This window comes from Pleurodeles waltl, chromosome 6 (genome assembly GCF_031143425.1).
Source record: "Pleurodeles waltl isolate 20211129_DDA chromosome 6, aPleWal1.hap1.20221129, whole genome shotgun sequence".
NCBI lineage: Eukaryota > Metazoa > Chordata > Amphibia > Caudata > Salamandridae > Pleurodeles > Pleurodeles waltl.
The window spans coordinates 1,256,101,732-1,256,117,741 of record NC_090445.1 but is presented as its reverse complement, the minus strand read 5'-3'; the positions used below and the strand labels follow the sequence as shown (position 1 = coordinate 1,256,117,741).

The 16,010-nt window shown below is 40.6% G+C and overlaps 1 protein-coding gene across 1 annotated transcript in view; it reads left to right on the top strand.

Moving 5' to 3' along the window:
* The window catches only part of LOC138301758 (cadherin-23-like), a 1,629,754-nt gene that overhangs the window by 614,962 nt on the left and 998,782 nt on the right, over positions 1–16,010 (top strand). The window lies entirely within an intron of this gene.

Sequence of the window (16,010 nt, the reverse complement as noted above, 5' to 3'; positions counted from 1 at the left end):
TAATCTTAGTACTTAGATCAGTTCATGTCCCTATACGATACCAGATATAATTTAGATATAATTATTAAATTACAAATCATTTCCCCCAATATTATTAATAAAATTAATAATTTGGTATTATCAGTTTTTGATGAAAATTCATTGTTGAATTAAAAAGGGAAATAACCAAATTAAATAACAGTGTTCTATCAATTAAAATTCATATTTCTTTGTTCTAGACCATAATGTCTGTTAAAAAATATTTATCATTTAAAAAAAAAATATATATATATATACATCCTATTGGTGATAGCCAGTGGTAAGTTATAGTTGTGACCTAGTTTCCATAGATAAATCATTTTTTGTTTTACTAATATCTTTTTCTCCATTTGACGAATGTTTACGAAATTTTCAAAACTAGTTTCCAGTCACTTCAGCTCCTGTCTTCAAAGTTTCAGGGTAATTCATCAAGCAGAGGCTGAGAAAAAGAGGGTACCAAATGCATTTTTTTCATCCAGTTACCCATACGGAATTTAGACACTGCTACAGCCCCTGGACAGAATTACAACAATTTTGGCAGAAAGCTAAATCGTGGTAGTTATTGTTATGTATTTGATTAGATGCTTATTGCTTTCTGTTTATTTTTATCATGTACCAATCATCACAAAATATAAATATGATCATAGCAATTTCATCTATAAGTGCCTCACTTTTGAAATATTCAGGACAACATACAAATAAAAGAAATATATAAAAAGAAAAATATGTAAAGATACACAAATAAATTGACTTTCAAATATAGCAACATGTAGAAGTCTGAATTCTAACTATCTATCCATATTTGCACACATGGAAATCTATGCAGTACTAAATAGATTTGTTGTGTATTTCTGAAAACAGAAACAATACATTCAGAATTTGAAAGTATGTTTGGCTTTTTCTTTCGGGCCCTTTCCACCAATAACTTTTACCAAGTGTGACCTGCTAGAATCTATCAGGGAAACATGCAAGGGTGTTTTAAATATTACTCATTATTCCACTTCCTGTACAATGCTTCTTTTTCACAGAGATTGTAATTTAACTCTGACCTTGTAATGACGGTTTAAACTGCAATGAACAGCTAATCTGCTACAACTCTTTTGGGAAATGACGGTTTTTATAACTCAGGATGTCCTGCTTGTAGGAAACAGACCCCTCTCTGGTGAAAGGGCAATTTGCTGCAGCTGGTGCCAAGCACAGTTATTGGATAGAGTTTTACCTTCAGCCTGCCAAAAGCACATTTCTAGATTACAGCGACTTCAGAACTCTCCTACCAGGGCTATTGAAGAATGGCAAAATACCTTGCACGAGTGCCATAATAAAATCAACAGAGTATGGCTGTATGTTAGAATATCCAGGTAAAAATATTGAGTTGCAGTGATATTGACAGACAAATATGTATGCTCTACTAGGGAGAAACCTAAAATACTTTACTGACGATAAGAGGATGTATGACCTGCTCACGCACGGGCGTTTTGAGGAAGGGTGCATGACACTGTCCCTTTGGTGGGCCAAGGAAAAACAAAGACCTGCTACATGAAACGTGGCCTGAATCGGCTACAACACACGGGAAATCCACAACATAATATGTACATTTCCACTTGCATCTAGATCATGGGTACTCGCAAACATTTCACTGGGGGCACAAAGTTCTGTCTGTGGCATGCCCGAGGACCGAACAGATGCCAGTACTGCGAGGGTTGGGGGTGATGAAAGGTTGGTGTAGGGGGACGTGAAGCAGTTGCATGGTATGGACAACAAAATGAGCCTTCCCATGGTTTCTGTCTGCCATCAATGCTCTATTCTGATGCCCCTAGAATTAAAGTCAAAGCATTAACATCTAATGTTAAACATGAGAGGGAAAGTGACACTCATCTGGTGGGTGAATTACAAAATGTGAAACCAAGTTATCAGTCCTTGCATCCCCACCTAACCAAATTGTGTGATCCTAGGCAACTGGTTGATTTCACTTTGCCTCCCTTTTCTTCACTACCACATAAAAGAGACCCTTGACACATACAAATTCAGGATGTGTGCTGTACAAAACTATAATGTTGTTCCAATTATATAACAAGACTACTTACAAGGTGCACCTGACAATATTGACATTGTTTTCCAAATGGGGGTGGCATGAATGTTTCCAAGATCATGTTTGAAAACTGTCACTGCTAATGCCTCTAATGCAGTGATATAATCTGGTCTTCTAAGGTAAAATCCTCATGCATGTTGATAAAATACACTTTTTTAAAGTTTGCAGAGTTGATCAAGTTTTGGCATGTTAGGTGCAAGATGTCTAAAACTAAAGGTGTTTCTAATGAGAGGTTTCTAGGACACCTTTTCTTCTATACTGTTACTTTAATTAACATGTAAATAAAGTATACCGGTTTGTGTCGCAGCTTTCTTTTTGTTCCTGCTCTCTCTAGTGAACAGCAGCTGAGTGCTACTGTGCACTAGGGGGCCGCAATTAAACATCAGGAAGGCCGCATGCGGCCCCGGGCCGGACTTTGAGTATCCCTGATCTAGATAATGTAGAATAAAGTCACAAAGACTCTCACCATTGGCATTCCATCTCTAATCACTACCTTAACGTAATGTTGTGGGATCCAGCCCACAATGCATTTCTATTCTAGTGAACAACCACTGAATACAGAGCTGTTTTACACAATATACACACTCCTATGATCGCAAACACACACGTGGTCACTCTAGACTATGCAGGATATGTCCAGCTAAACACAGAGATTACACTACTCACTAAAACCTTCTTCAACAACATGACGTTGTATAAATGGTAAACATTGCTGTTTTTATTACTGAAGATAGGATAACATTACGTTTTATATAAACTTCCATAAGTATTTATATTTACATATTTTACTTTCCAAACAACACACACACACACACACACACACAGATCTACTAATGTGAATTTCTGGAAATAAAAATATTTTTTGCGTTTGGTTAAACAAAAGCTGAACTCAACTCGCAAGGCCGCTGGGACGCTGCATGCCAAGCCTTTGACTGCGACCTTTCTTTGGCAGATGATAAATCGCAGCTTTTGCGCCATGCAACTAAGGCTGGCATGATTTCCTGCATCCTGATTATACATGAAATTTCTAACTCTGACAATTTCCCATTCAGTGCGGAAATGAATGATCTTTCCCTCCCCAGTGGCCAATAAAGCAACAAAAACGTATCAGCAGGAAGCAGTAAATGTTATGTTCCATTAATTACCGTGTGTAGTGTGAGAAGTAAACATAGTCAGCAGGATGAAATTCCTGATTTAGCCATTGTTTCTTGATTCAGGGAGTTTACACGGGTTTGTTGTGCAAAGGAACTAAAGAAGGCATAAGAACCGATACTTTTTGACAGCCTTAAACTCTCTAACACACTGTTTCTCTGACTATATTTTCTGTTTTTGACATCAGATAGTTCTTGCTCTTTTTTTCATTTATTTTTTGTGCAAGATCCCGAAAAACATACTTTTACTTTTTCTTTGAGGTTTCTTTAGTCATAAAAAAATTATATAAACATTGACACGTGACGTAGAATGCTATTTAAAAATTCCAACCACTCAGCGTCTTTTGTACATCAGACCCCAGGTCATATGGGCCCTATGTTCTGTGGGAGTGTAATAGAAAAACGTGTGCATATGTGGAACAGGTGTGTGCTCAGAAAGAGACCAGCCACATGGTAATTGTATTCTAAAATCTGAGTATTTGATTACTCTTCTGAGAGCATATTATGAATGTTTCATTGGAATTAAAGTGTGAGTTGCAGTGGTTGCACAGAATTTACTCCTGGTAAACGTACAAGTGCACTTCCATTGTGGAAATGGGGCAAGAACATCACCAACTTTCTTGGTGGCAGGAAAGGTGTTTATCATGGTGAACAAATACATTCACTGTTGTCAAATTTAATTTGTTTGGTAAAATCATTTTATATCAACTTTCTGTGTACGAAATTGGAAATGTGTTGCCTTTCCAAATTCATTATAATCCTTCATATCTACAACCTGCGTAGTTAGTTACATAGTTTTTTACAAATATTTCAGTATTTCAAAAAGTGAGATATTTACTCTAAACCGTAGGTGTAAACATGCAGAAGTAAACTCCTGAACTTTTTTCTAGAAATTTTGTGAATCAGCCCCATCATTTTAGTGTACACACTAACATTCTAATTAACATGTTAGTTTGACAGGTAAATCTAACAGATGTGATAAATGAAAAGGATTTTACCACTTTCAATGAAACATTTCGTTCAGTGGCACTCTAGGTTACAACATTGCCTAATGTAACAGGGTCAAAACTCTGAGTCATGTTTTCTTTAGGCAATTGACGATGTTCATTGAGTTTCTGATACAGTTTGGTAAGGTTGTTATAATTAGCTACATCTTAATACCTCTATACTCAAATTATGTAACTATGAGTGATTGACATCTGGACACACAAGGTCTTCCTGGCAGAAGTCTACCAGCCTTAGGTATTGTGGTTGCTAGATAGTCTACTGTAAGCCTATGGAAAGGTATTGCAGAGTATTTTCAGCACTTCAAACATTTTAAGGTCCATCTCTTCTCTTTGATTAACTATCTCCAGATTTAACAAGGTCCATCTGATGGACACAGTTTTTCTCTCCTCTCAGCATTCCTTTGAAAACCTCTTCATCTCAGCCTTACTATATCTCATCCTTGCCTACTTTCCATAAAACTACTGAGACTTGGTTATCTGTGAATGTTGTCTAAAGCTGGACCTCCTCATCCAGTTGCCTCACCCAGTGGCATGAAACCATACGGCTACATACATGTCTGTTGACATAATAAATATAATATCACCTTGCTCTTCCTCCTCACTCAGGCACTCAAGATTCTTCTGGTTATCAGTTTTCATGAACTTCTTTTTTATTTTGAGTAGCTGTGTGTCATTCCACTGGTGTTTTCATAATTGGCTGAGTCATTTGTGAATGTTGCCAGGTTTTAGTATCACATTTTGGATCTAGATAATTTTTCATGGTTTGTAGTACATTGTATTTCTTGTCCGAGGTCACGGTTCCAATGCTTTCCTTTTTTGCTTCTTTTTCAAGAGATTCAAAACACTGGTTGGTCAATATCTAGTACATATCAATATTGCTGTCTTGTGTGATCCATGGTGCGGAGCTGGACTTAGATCATGCTTACGTGTTTTATCCACATGTATAGTTGTCTCAATTAGAACAAGTTTACAGCAGGCTTATATTCATGTGAAGAAATTATTTTAATGTCTTGAATGATTTTTACGTTTCTCTGTTGTAGTGGATGGAAGTACACTGGTGATTTTAAAGAGTTTTGTGTTTATTTTAGTTTGGGAAAACCTCATTTTACAGTCAGCCAGATCCCACTGACTTCCGAGAAATTCAGTGGTCGTGCTATTTCTGTATTTATTGCAGACAGTCCAACAACAATGATATGGCATTAAACTGTTAATCCTAGGAAGCAGGAGTTTAGAAAATGGGATTGTAGTCCTCTAGTCCGCAGCACTTTATGTCACTGCTTAAGGGAAGTCTTGGCACCTTCTCAACCCAGATGAGATATGGAAAGTGTCAGAGGATGAGGTCTCTATAGGGAGAAAAGGAGCAAAGAACAATCAGGACAATGCAGCACCAAACAGAAGGTCTTGGCGAATGAGGAGAAGAATGAGCCAGAAGACAACCACCAAGGGATGCGAGGGTCCAACAAAGGATGTAGATTTCCACCAAACTCCTGATAAAATAGGGACAGGCTTGGTCCAGTGTAATGGGAGGGGATGACATGAGTGAGATAAGCCCTTGAAATTATGAAAAGTAAGAGTAACTATTTAGCTCTAGAAAGAAGTAACAATCAGACCACTTTAATGCCCTTGAATCAAGATGATTGTCTTTCAGTAGTGATTTAACTGGGCTGTGTGATATACACAATTACGAGACCATTTGTGAAATTCTAATGTTACACTATGTGTTCAGACCATTGCCACAGGGTTGTACAACAGGGTTAAGAATTCTCTGCTACATAGAATCCCCCACACCATAGACATACCTTGCTATCACTCAGTTTTGCAGTGTCCTAGTCACTATATTTGATATGTTAAGGCTGCAGGAACCTCAAGCATTGGAAATGTGATGAGCAAGGCCCTTCTGTTTCATGGTGTAGCTTCAGGGTTGGAGTTAGGTTGTGGAACATGGTGCTTGGATACTGAGTACTTGCAGTTTTGAAAGCAATAGGTATGGAGCATATGTGTAAAAATGAAAGAAGAGCAGGTGGATCAGGAAAGCTCTGCATTGAAAACCATTAGACTGAAAGCTGATGGCCTTGGCCATAACCTAAAAGGGTGGAGCTGTAGTCCTCCAGTTCTCACATCATATTAAATCAGATATAAGGCTTGATTACAGTTGGAAGGATGGGTTACTCCATCACAATTGTAACGGTTATCCCGTCTGCCTTATTACAATGTCCTTAAGATATAATGGAATCATAATACGGCAGACGAGATATACGCCACTTTTGTGACAGAGTAATGCCATCCACCAAACTCTAAATCCGGCCCTCGGATGCACCTGATTGGCAACTTTGTAGATTCATTGGTAATCAAAGGTATACCTGCTTAATGCATTTAGGATTTGCAATAGGGTCTAGAGGCATGGCAATCCTAACTAAGAGATCTTTGCCAGTCAAAGTGGAGCATGTATGGACTGACCTACAAAATTAGGGTTGCAGGGGTATGGGAAGGAGGAAAGGTTGTTGCAGAATTTCACATTGGAAAGGTTGAGAGAAATCCCTACACAACTGCCTGCCTGAGGTCATGCTGGTAGTGGAAGGTGTATTTAACCTGGTTGTGAAAGAAAGCCTAAGTGAGTCAAGGGGAATATAAAGGTGATTGTGGAAACATATACAGTGTGGGGCTTTGGGACTTTGTGTTAATATTAGAACTAGTAGATTGTGGAGTTATAATCACCCAGTGATGAGATAGTATTTTCATTACTCTCATTCATGCCCTTTTCACGAGTGGGTAGTTTCCCACTTGCCCTGCGGTAAACTCATAAAGGGCTAGTGGGCGGAAGACCGGAGTGGAGACCTCCACCTCCCGCCAAACTCATAATGAGGCCCGCAGTTTGGGGCTTGAAGTCAAGATTAAAGAGCCTTGATTCTCATTCCTTACTTCACTGTCCCACCTATAGCCCCAGGAAACTTCCTAAAGTGTGTCTCTGGATAGTTTTGTCCTACTGGTGTTATCAAACCAAACCTCTCCTAGGCTGATCGGGGTCAAAGGGTCCTCTACATAGCCTGCCCACTTGATTTTGACAAATTTATTAAATGCCACTGTTTCTTTAAAGACCAATGTGTACTTCATCCTGCAGGAGCACAGTAAGGATATCAACTGGACTTTGTGCACCATTGGATTAATGTACATATACCTGCGTAGTGGTACTAGGGGTGTACTTTTGGAGAGGCTAACCAGGGCTCTTAAAGAAGTGTTTTCAGCTATACCAAGTTGAATTAGACTTGAAGAGCCCCACTAGTCTGTCCAGTACAGGGCACTGCCGTCTGCCTTGGCCCTATATACTTTTAGAGCAGGAGAGATATGCCTGACTTGAGAAGACTTGTAGAGTCTTATGATACCAAAGGCTTGGCGGGCTAAATTCAAGCTGCTTTTTTTGACCTGGGAAGACCAGGCCTTGGCCCTAGTTAGTTTAATTCCCAGGTATTCAAACTTGATGACCTTATCTAGGGACTTTCCTTCAAGCGTTATTGTGCCCCTAAATGTTCTATGGGGGATCATGGTCATGAATTCTGTTTTTTAATGGTTTATCACCATCCCTCGATTGGCACAAAATGCCGCAAATCTATCCACCAGAGATTGCAAGCCACTCTGGATTTTAGACACAAAAACGTCATCTGTGAAAAGCAGAAGAGTAATCTTCCAGGTGGCCATCTTGGGGCAACAAACTTGCTGTCCTCCAGACAGGTGGATACATTGTTAAGGTGCAAAAAGAATAGAGCTGGGGTGAGCACGCACCTCTGGCGTACGCCTTTGTGTACTCCTATCCATTTTGTTAACTTGATCCTAGTACCCCATCAGACTTGGGTATAAGTGTACTGATGCAGTCATATACCCGTGTCCAGATGGTGAGTGGGAACCCCATTTTCCCTCATTGCCTCCCATAGTTTACAGCCAGGGACTAGGTCAATAGCAACAAAAAAAATATATATATATACATATATATATATATGTGTATATATATATATATTACCCCTAGGTAGTTATAGTTAGGACCATGCTTCCATAGAAAAAGCATTTTTGACTTGCCTATAGCTTTAGCACTGTTTGACGAATCTTCACAAAACTATTTCCCAAAAAAGTATGGCGGTGATTCTTGTTTCACACAGAAGGGTTGGGGGTGTCTTGCCTCTCAGTGCCCCTTTTCCTCTTTCAAAATGTAACTGTTGTCTAGCATTAAAGTATTTGTGCATTGAAGATGCCCAGAAACTGTACTTTCCTCTGCTATTATTGCTCCACAAACTGCTTGTTACATACTTGGAAACAAACTTTTTTGACCCCATGGAATGGTGACTCTGATGGCAATCTTAATGGGTCAGTGATAACATTTTCTAGTTCTTTCTTTCACTCATCTCCATATTCTCCTGATTTTAAAGTTTTAGTCCCCCCAAAAATAAAAACACAGAAAACAACTATGAAATCTGGATTACCAAACAGTTTTCCTTACCAAGGAGTACAGTAATGTGTGCAACAAAGTGAACAATTATTTGAATTTGGAGCAATATATTTTCATGAACCAATCAAACTTTGGAATGTTCCATACAAATTCTCAGATCCAGTGGGTGGATCCAGCATGTTGTGGATTAACAGTTCTGGTTTTGGGTACCACAAATCTTGGAATACCTAAGGTGTGGAAACATTGAAATATAGCACTACTTCTGTGATTTTTATTTGACTTTAGATAACCTATACTTCCAAACAACATATCAAAGTGCATTTTCATGCTAAAGAACGTTTTAAAAAGTTACAAGGGTTTTCAGAACTCCTTTCTGGATTTCTCAACTCGGAGCTGAAATCTTGCATCCATGATCACACATAAATCACAGAACAGTCAGTCAGGCTATCAGGATAAACACATATTACAAAGATTAATAACACTTACAAATTCGAATAGCATCAAGTATAAAAGTTAACACACCATGTATCGTCCCTTCACTTCCTAAGTCACGCAGATATGAATAGGCAAAATAGCTGGACCTAATGCCTGAAGACAAAAGCACAGGATGTAGAAACCTTCTCCTAGGTATAGTATATAGATAACAAAATAGAACAAATCGCAAAGTGCTTTTGGGAGAGTTACCATCACATGAAACATCAAACGAAATCTAGTCAATAAAAACCTGTCCTGCTCTAAAGGAATGATAGTAAGATATAGCTCAAGGTGTGGGGGCTGTGCGAACAAGCTCTCCAAATCCCCTTACTAGTCAAATTTGATTCTGCAATAGAATGCCAATAGAGCTCCTTAGTCCTCTCATTGGCCTTGGCTGGTATACACTTAGGGGCATGGAAATATTCCCCAAACCAAAGACAGGAGAATAAAGAACTAACATCTCTGAGCCAGGGAATATCCATAGACTGAGTCAGTGACAAACAGTTCGAAATCACTGATCTACAAAATTGAGCTTCAGGATGTAACCAGACTCTTAACCAAAGCAATAGAGGTTGCAAACTTATATAGTCGGCTATGCCCCTCAGACCAGTTTCATCATGACAAAAAGTGGCCGGGGTTATTGGGGAACTGCTAATAACCTCCTCAGAAACTTATTCTCCACTACCTGAAGGCTCGTACAATTGCTATAGCCCCATTTTTGGGCACCCCCCACCCCATGACCAGTTACTCAGATCCCTCACTACCACCCGGCAAATGTGCCAGTTATCTCTCCATAACCCCCCTTTCACATACATTCATTTGTTTTAAAGCACTTGTAAAGGCCGGCTTTACTAATCCACTCAGCCATCCACACAAAATATCATTCTGTTTTTTTGCAGCAGGCACATTAACCCTCTACAGTACTTTATGGAGAGTCAAAGCTGCCAAGACTAAACTCCCATTTCTCTCCCTAGCAGGAACATTAATCACAAGAGGTATCTTGATATTTTAATTGCTTCCCCGATAGCTGGACACACACAAAACTTTTCATCAGGTGCTTTCAAATGGAAAGTTTTGTGACTGCTAAACACAGCGCCACCCTTGGGCTGGGATGACAGTATCAATTATGGCATTATTCTTAACAGCCATTGGGGTGGAATTAACCACTCGCCAAAAAGCCTTCATAGCTCTAATATTGCTTGCTTCGATAAGCTTTTTCCAGGCCTTCTTCCTCAGTTCTTTATTCCTGGCAACAAGGATCTCTTTGTATGTCTTTCTTGCCAATCTGTTTGCGGTTTGATTACGTGGGAAAGTGCCAATGGCCTTCTTTAGGGCTTTGAAGGTGGACATGCATGCATGATTGCACCAACGAGGGTGCCTATATTTATAGACACCTACTTGCTGTAACTTATCTGCCATTTAACATGTTAAGGCAGAAAATGCCTCAATGATTTTATGTGCAGGGTTGTTTTCCCCCAGAGCAAACCTAACCTCTTCCTTCTTATTTATCATCAGGTCTCTGTAAAAGCTACATTTATCCATTTTTTTCCCACTTAATAGTCAGGCCTTTCTGTCCATGAGGCCTCAGCTCTTGTTGCCAGAACTCAACACCAGAACGCTTATCCAGGCCCATCCTATTTTCCAGAATTAGGGGGTTATGATCAATCATACAAGTTAGTGTCACACTAAACTTCCCTACAGAGGGGGTTAAATCAACTATAAAGTCAATTGTAGATTCCGCACTTCCTCCCAAAAATGTAGGGACTCCCTTAACTGCAGGGATGGAAAAATCATAGAGTTGGCGGCCAGCATTCTGTTGAGTGCGTTCTCACAGCGGGAATATTTAAAGTGCTGTGTAGGTCAGTCATACTCATCAGAGATCCTGCAACAGTCTAAAAATGTAGGTTCACACAAATGGGCATTAAAATCTCCAACTCAGATAATCATAAGTTCCTTCTTACTTTTGTTCTGTAATTTATGCATCCTAGTCTTAATCCCACCAATAATACCAGTGTCAGAGGAATCAAAAACATTGTTGTAATAATTAATCAACAACACGTCATGGGAATAAGTTAATTTGAGGTGAAGAACCAGGCAATGTGGTTGTGCATCAGCAACACATACATCCACCCCCCTTAAAAGTAGAGACATAAATGTAACCAAACCCCCCATAGCCCTTCCTGATGAAGACTTGACTGCAGGGGCAGAGTAGATGGTAAAACCATTAATATGAGGGGTGTCTAAAAGCCAAGACTCCTCACAACAAATATAAGAATATTGACCCACAAGCCTTAACCAATATGGTTTAGCCGTCTTGACCCTGAGCCCTGCTACATTGCATGAGATAATCCCAGTGGTTATATTAGAGGAGATATTTGCTGTTCTGTGAGGCTGCAAATTAGATAAAAGAGCCAAATCAGACTCCCAATCTCCACTGGAGGCATTTCCATTGGCTAATGGTCAGTCGAGTTGCTCCAAGGAGTTCAGAGGCTCAAAGCTATCAGATAGTGGCAGTAGGCAATCAAAAGACTTGGACTGAGGAGGGCTGCAAAACGTCTGCTTATCTGACCTATTGGAGCGAAAATGCTGGGGATTAAAAAGTGTGCCATTAAAGTATGCCAGCCGCTGTTCTCTGATAGATCCCAAATCAAGTCTTGATATCGAAAAATTATAAAACAAAGCCCTAACTAGTTGTGGATTTCTAACGTTAATGACAATACAATCCCCTGGTGAAACTTTGCTGGTTGAGCCCATCAATGAGACCCTTCTCACAGTTAAAATGTCTCTAGACAGATCTGAAGTCCACCGAGTACTTCCTCACCCAATGCATAACCTTATTTAATAATGAAGTGTGGGACTCAGGGTGCAAAGGATCTGGCCTAGGTACGTTTTCCAGAATTCCAATATATGGGGCACATGCCAGAGGGTTCCTGGGATATGGGGCTTGGGTATTTAAAAGCTCAAAGGGAGCAACCTGCTTAGGGCCCTTTCGGACTACTGTTTCCTCAACCCTCTACTGTTGAATTTGTTTTTTACTATGGCCCTTAGAGACAGAGTCAGGATTCTGGAGATAGAACACTGCACAGGATTTACTCCCCCTCTCTGCTTTGGGGGTGGCAATTAGGGCCGGGAGATGTATAGACTCAACAGATCCTATCAAAAAGACTCTTGGTTCCTTAGTAATGTGGCTATTGTTAGAACCATGGAGGACCAGTGAATACTTCAATAGAAAAAAAAACTCAAGGAAGTCATGTGATTGGTTACATACACCAAATAATCCATAGCCGGTAGAAAACAGAAAGCCCTTTGGAGAACATCATTTTCACTTTCTACCCAGAGACTGAGAGAGGGAGACGTTTGATATGTACAAAATGTCTGGACGACTAATTGGACAGAGGCAGCAAGCAGCAACATCCAGTCAAGGACAGTCTCTTGCTAATGCATGCAGAGAAAAAGAAGAATCAAAAGTGTCAACTATTTCCAAGGTGGAAGAGCAAATGATACTGCAGGAGAATCAATAGTGTGGACATTTCCACCAAATTTAGAGGCGAGAAGAAAATAACTGCATGAAAAATGCATGCAATTTGTAGGACCACGTCCTATAAAGTGAACATCCCAGAATGGAAAGGATGGCATAAGTAGAATAGTAAAAAAAAAATCAGGCATGCAACTGAACAAGTACTCATGGCAGAAGTGGAAAAGCAGTGACCAAAAGAGGTGGAGGAAGAATCGGTTCCATCAAAAGTACTTGAAGTTGCAGACAAGGAAAAAGCCCTGAGGTTTAAGATGTACTCCATATACTACAACAAATTTAAAACATTTAATTTGTTTAGGAGAAATGAAATGATTAGTCATCTCTTATGTAATGAACAAGCAACAAAAGAAATAACACAAAGTTTAGAAAGAAGTTAAAAAAGTATATGAAGTTTAAAAAAAACGTGCTTTGGTGGCCCAGAGATCTCCTCTACACAGACAGATATCTCTGAATATTGTGGTCTATAATCCTCCAGGCAGTGGCATAACAAAGACCTGTGCAGGCCTTAGCCTGAGTGTTCTTTGCAGGGGGCCTTCTCCCGTTTTCTCACACCACCGCCTCCGGGGCAGCGGAGTATACTCCTCGCCTGCCCTGTTGGAAAAGAGTACAGCCTGCTGAGGGATAAATAAACCTGAGAATTACTAACACTAAAGTTGTACAGTGGCAGCTCCTCTATAGGAGCAAATGACCATTGCCGCGCCATCTACATGCTGCGCCATCTACATGCTGCCACTCAATGTCTGGTAAATGCAACATTTGATCCTTAGATTTTTTAATCCTCCTTACAACTGAAAACATTTATAAAATCGTATGCGAGCTGCGCTGCAATTTCACAGTTACATCTGTGTAGAGGATGCAGCATGGTTTTCTTCTTGTAATCCTTAAAGAGGACAAGACAGGAGTGCTGTGAATTAAGGTGCCCTGGACCAGAGCGTTAGTGAGCCCAATCTGACATACGCACTTTAAAGGCCCCCGATCCCCGTCGTAACAGAGCGTCTGGGGGACTTAGGGCCATATTTATACTTTTTGATGCAAAACTGCGCTGCCTGGCGTGCGTGAAAAAAAATGGCATACACCAGGCAGCGCCGGCGTAGGGGAATATGGAGCTTGGGCGCCAAAAAATGGTGCAAGTCAGGCTGAGGCAAATTTTTCGCCTCAACCCGATTTGCGCCATTTTTTTCGACCAACCCCCATTGAAATGACTCCTGTCTTAGCAAAGACAGGAGTCATGCCCCATTGCCCAATGGCCATGCCCAGGGGACTTCTGTCCCCTGGGCATGGTCATTGGGCATAGTGGCATCTAGGGGAGCACAAATCAGGCCCCCCTATGCCACAAAAAAATAAAAATACTTACCTGAACTTACCTTAATGTCCCTGGGATGGGTCCCTCCATCCTTGGGTGTCCTCCTGGGGTGGGCAAGGGTGGCAGGGGGTGTCCCTGGGGGCATGGGAGGGCACCTCTGTGCTCCTTCCGAGCCCACAGGTCCCTTAACGCCTGCCTTGTCCAGGCGCTAAAAAACGGCGCAAAAGCGGCTGGACGTCATTTTTTTTGACCCGCCCACTCCCGGGCGTGAATTTTGCCCGGGTGTGTAAATACGGCGCACATGCCTCGGAGTCACTTTTTTAGACGGGAACGCCTACCTTGCATATCATTAACGCAAAGTAGGTGTCCACGCTAAAAAATGACGCTAACTCCATGGACTTTGGCGCTAGACGCGTCTAACGCCAAAGTATAAATACGGAGTTAGTTTTGCGTCGGAATTGCGTTTAAAAAAACGACGCAATTCCGGCGCAAACCGAGTATAAATATGCCCCTTACTGCCTTGTTTCCAATGGAGCGTTGAGTTAGCCTGCTCAAGCCAGCCCCAATGCTGCTTTGATATACTGTAATACAAGTCTAATACTCTTTACTTCAAAGAGCAATGTTGTGATTCGCTGGACGGCAGGAAAAGACACAAAGCAAACTCAACTGCAGTGAAAGGCATGCAATGTCTGGGCAGCGAAATAACATATTACTCTGGCTCTGAGAGGAGCCGTTCCTGAGCATGCGCGGGTGAGAGCAGCGCTGGTTGGGCATCGCAGGAGGAGTTGGTGAGTAGTAGTAGTGCAGAAAACAACTAAAAGCACATCGAGACCTTTACAGTGCTTAATTTGTAAATAAAAATGTGCCGGTGCTCAAAATCCTCCTCTTAAACCCGCGGCTGCTGCAATTACATGTGGCATCACAGAATACTGAGGCGGCGTAATCCTAAAGCCATCACGGGACGCTTCTGTCCATATAAAGCCACCCCTGCACCTTCAACTCACTCCAGCAGCTTTCTACTTTCTCCCTTTGTGACGCCTTTTCGTTTTTCCCTTCCTCCGTCTATCTCATATGTGTCTTTTGCTTGCAGCAAATGCTTGAGGCAGAAGAAAGCGCCGGCCCTCAAAAATAAGTGCCGGTGCTCAGCACCGGAAACAACAAGCACAAATTAAGCACTGGACCTTTACAAATCATAACTAGCAGGAGCAGTAACAATGATAAAGAGTTTGCACTGTTGAGCCGCTGTCCCAGAAACAAAAATGTAATTCATTTTTAAACAGTATACTGTGTTTCTGTTAGTCATGAAATCATCATTCCTTATGTGCATTAAGTACACGTGTACGTCTGTGGTCATGAGGTTTCACTTAATTTGAAAACCATCCTGGTTTCTGCATCACTACCTCGTAAACAGGAAGTACCAAAACACGCTGCAGAAATTTAGAGTTTTGTTTTTTATTTCCACATTCATTTCATTTAAACTTTAAAAAAAAAAGTCAAAGTGAAGGATTCTATGCTTTTCAGTGAGGTAGTGCTGTTCAATCAGATTCCACTATCTATCAGACGTCTGAAGTTTTGATTTAAGGTTTGTATCTGAGGATCTTTTCTATACTACATAAAAACATCTTGAAGGTTTGAATCTGTTTTCTCTGTGGGCCTTATTGGTTGATCGATGACAGTAAGCCTTTTCATTTGTTTCTTGTCTGCAAGGTACAAATAGTAACATCTTGTTACTTTCAGAAATGTTTGTATTTGACCTTTATGTTTTGGTTAAGATAGTTCAGTGGGTTACTGTTGCTGTTCCTGTTGCTGTTGCTATGATCAGGGTAACAACTGGGTAGACTCACCACAAGCCAAACAAGACCAGCAATTAAGTCCCACCACTTTATAATGTCACCAGCCACCACTGATGTTGTGAGATCCTCATGGTGAATATTGGTCTTTACATATGCCGCTGGATTCCATGATGTCTTTTATATCTGATACAAATCCTTTGTTTCC